At 38.7% G+C, this 3985-nt stretch overlaps 1 long non-coding RNA gene across 1 annotated transcript; it reads left to right on the forward strand.

The window, feature by feature from the left end:
• On the forward strand, window positions 1050-3294 carry LOC109843042. The gene is made up of 3 exons (XR_002247491.1): window positions 1050-1122; window positions 1395-1462; window positions 3222-3294. It is a non-coding gene; the product is annotated as an uncharacterized LOC109843042 (long non-coding RNA).

The following is a 3985-nucleotide window of genomic DNA, read 5'->3' on the forward strand; positions in this document are numbered from 1 at the left end:
GACGGAAAAATTTCTGTCTAGAATGTATTAAACTAGACGGAAAATTTCCGTCTAGAATATTCCGTCTAGGATAAAACATTCTAGACGGAAATTTCCGTCTAGAATAGTATTCTAGATGGAATTTTTTTAAAAATTTTTTTAAAAAAAAATCCTGGTATCCTAGATGGAAATTTCCGTCTAGAATGTATTCTAGATGGAAATTTCCGTCTAGGATACGTGCCCATTTTAAAAAAAAAATTTAATCCGTCAAAACCCCCGGCTGCCTCCTTCCCCGCAAAATCCAAATTTTTGTCCCCAAATCAAAAATTTTCCTCCACACACACACACACCGCCCCCCCCCCAAACCCCAAAAAATCCTCAACTTCAAAACTCCAATCGTCCATCAAATCCTCCATCCCCCAAAACTGAGGCCTTTCCCACCTACCGTGAAGCGGAATTGCTTCTTCCCCTCCGCTCCTTCTCCTCCCCACATACGCCTTCTCCCTACAGAACCCAAACCCTAACCTGCCACCGCAACCACCGCCCGCGTCTCCTCCATCAACCTCGACCCCGACCGGCTACCTCGGCCGTAGCTCTCCCCCGCCTCTCCTCCCTCTCGTCCTGGCCCACCTCGACCTCCTACGCGACAACAGCTTCCGCGGCCCATCCCCCTCCCTCACCTCAACTTCCATTCTCCGGCGGGATCCCAGCCTCCTTCGCCGCTTCCGCCGGCCAATCGAGACCTTGGGACCTCCAGCCACACCAGCTCTCCGGCGAGATCCTGCCTTCCCCCCCTAGAACCCTGTGCCACCCTTCTGCGCTCGCTCTGACCCTCAGCTTCAACCCGCTCTCCGGCTCCGGTTCCCGGCCGCTCTGCCCACGAACCTGATAGTCCTCGCCCTGCGGTCGAACTCCCTCTCGGGCGAGTTGAGTCCGCCCACCTTCGGGTCCCTGAAGCTCCTCGAAGTAGCAGAGCTGGCGGCGAACAGATCACTCCTGTTTAGACATTTCATGAGTCCTTGTCATGTTTCATATACAATAATACAATATCAAAAATTTTTAACATTAATTTTTTGAACAGAGGCATGCCCTTTTTGTCGAAGAGTGCGGGAAGCTATGACCGAGCTGGATCTTTCTGCAGAGGTAACCAACTGCGCAGTTGAGATTTACATCTTATATTCATATAGAATATGTTTAGCAAAGCTATGGAACATTAACTTAGGCATGCATTTCTCATTCATGATGAATTTGGTTTATTTTTCTTTTCAAGTAATGCATGGTCAAAGTTATATTCAGCATTTTTTTCTATTAACTTTTATCAGGTTAGAGTCCTAGTGAACATACCTACTAGACACCAGTGATTTCAGGCTGCTTACATTTGTTACATGATGGGCTTCTCTGATGCATTCTTTCAGGTCTATCCATGTCCAAAAGGATCAGTAAGACACAAAGAAATCGTTCGTAAAATTGGCGGTCATGAGCAGTAAGTATTCAAATATGCATAATAAATGTAATAAGTTTCTAAAGGGACTAACATGATGCAATTTTCATAATTGTATTTTGAATTTCTCACAGAAATTTTTACAAGTATCTGCACTTTGTTGGTCTCAACTGTTGTAATTACTTTTGACATTCTGATTGCTATTTTGTATTAAAAGTTCATATACTTGAAGGGATATGTGCCCATCTATCATTGAAGTGTTTACTTTTGATACAACTTAGCAGTATGTAGTTATCTGCAATTAGCAATATCTTATTATCTCGTAGTTACTATCTTATATTTTCTTTTTAACCATATCGGTAATTTATGAAAGTTGCATATGTTTAACGTTCCAATGTGCTAATTTCTGTCTGCTAGAAGTCTTGTGTTTTAATTTGGGAGCTGAGAAAGTTTCCCCCCATAATGCAGCACAGTTTTGACAGGATGGGTACCTACTCTACTTCGAGCAGGAATTAGATTTTTATATCATATTCATGGTAATTGTTGGTAGTAAAATTTTGGGATTACTTGCTCAATGCGCTACATGTTATGTGAGAGCAACAATTTATTGATTAAGGCCCTTTCAATTCCGCTTTATCAACATCCTAGAATTTACTTGATGAAGTAGGGTAGGTGAGTTTATTGTTAAAGTCGAGAATGCTCCTAATGTATGATGGTCAATATCAAAGCAAGTGTTGTTGTCATGAAAATTATCTAGTTTGCACACTTTAATTTCTCTGCCTCCTGAAAAACAGTCTCTATTTTTTGTTAGGTGATTGTTGGATCCATTCCTGATAATGTGATGGATATGATAATGATGTAGTAGTCTAGCATAACGACAACTGGAAGGTAAAGTTATTATGATCATGAACCTTGAAACACACTTCTGTTGTAAGTGTGGAATTTGTAATTGTATATACATGTGCGTCTGTCCATCAGTGTAATTCTGCCCATTTAGAAAATTCAGAATATAGGTCTCACTATTATACAAAAAATAAATTTATCTTGTGTTTATAAGCTAAAGTTAACCTTTCACCTCCAGATGTCCCTTAACAACGTCCAAAATTTGATGTAAAAGTTATAGTTATCATTCTCTAACAGTATGTATATGCAATTAAGCACTTAAGGTGAAGAACCTTTCCATTTATGTCCGACAAATAGCATTCTTAATCTGCTAAAAATGTGTATAAAACAATATATGTTATGCACAATTAACCCTCTTTTGCTTATGCCTGCCTGATAGTAAGTTTAAATATTCTAAACATTCATACAATGTTTTGGCATCAATCTTATATAAGCACACTAATGACGATATCAAGGAGGGCAACATGTGAGTAAAGCTTCTTAATTCCCTATAGCTGCCCTTTTTTTTCCCGCCGTCTGAGTACTAGCAAACATTGGTTTCAAGAGTTATAATTAGGACTTGGGAGTATCTATCTTTGATTGGCCTCTAGTATACAGCTTGCATTTAGCTAGCTTGTGGCTTTCTAGACCAACCAGTGTCCGGGTTTTTGCACTAATTTTTGACTATCAATTTTTTGGAGTAAGATTATTTCCTTTCTATTTCTTGGTGGTTTTTATCAATAACAGCTATGTAGTTAAGTCAGCTGATACAATATGTGATTTTTGAAGTTCTGTGCCTAAATGCTAATTATTGCTGATACAATCTATAACCTGCTCTATGCAACTACATTGGTTTTGATTTTGTTTACATTTCCAATGTCTATTCTTACAATTCTTATGATTTGGTTGTGTGCGCCAGGTTTTGATTCTTATCATTTGGAGCTTCTGATGCTGTGGAGGTTTTCTGTGTTCCAAAAGTGTAGGCAGTTTGGATTTCATCCACCACGATAGGAGAATAAATTGGATTCTTAATGTATATTTGATTCTTCTCATTGTCATGCGACTGATTTTGTAATGCTAATTAATACAGCCATAATGACGCTACTTGCTGTATTTTCTGTGAACGTGTATCATTCGGATTGCGCGTTCGTTTGCATTTTTTTGGTGAATATGTATCATTCGAATTGCACTTATTTTCTGTGAATTAATTAGTAACGTCATTATTTGTAATTTTTTGGCTTAATTCTTCAATGCACAAAGTAGATTCCTAACCAAGCAGCAGCAGCAAAAAAAAAATACTGTAGCATAGTATCCTAGACGGAAATTCCGTCTAGGATACTCAAATTCCGTCTAGGATGTCTTTTTTAAAAAAAAATAAAAAAAAATCAAAAACATCAATTTCCGTCTAGAATGAGTATTCTAGACGGAAATTTCCGTCTAGAATACTTATTCTAGACGGAAATTTTTTCCGTCTACGATAATTTAATCAAGACGGAATTTCCGTCTAGAATATTCCGTCTAGAATGTATTCTAGACGGTTTTTAATTCCGTCTAGAATATTCCGTCTACGATGTATTCTAGACGGAATTTCTGTCTAGAATACTGTATCCTAGACGAAAACATTCTAGACGGGTATTCTAGACGGAATTCCGTCTAGGATACGCATCCTAGACGGAATTCTGT

The sequence above is a fragment of the Asparagus officinalis genome, chromosome 1, assembly GCF_001876935.1.
Source record: "Asparagus officinalis chromosome 1, Aspof.V1, whole genome shotgun sequence".
In the NCBI taxonomy this organism is placed as follows: domain Eukaryota; kingdom Viridiplantae; phylum Streptophyta; class Magnoliopsida; order Asparagales; family Asparagaceae; genus Asparagus; species Asparagus officinalis.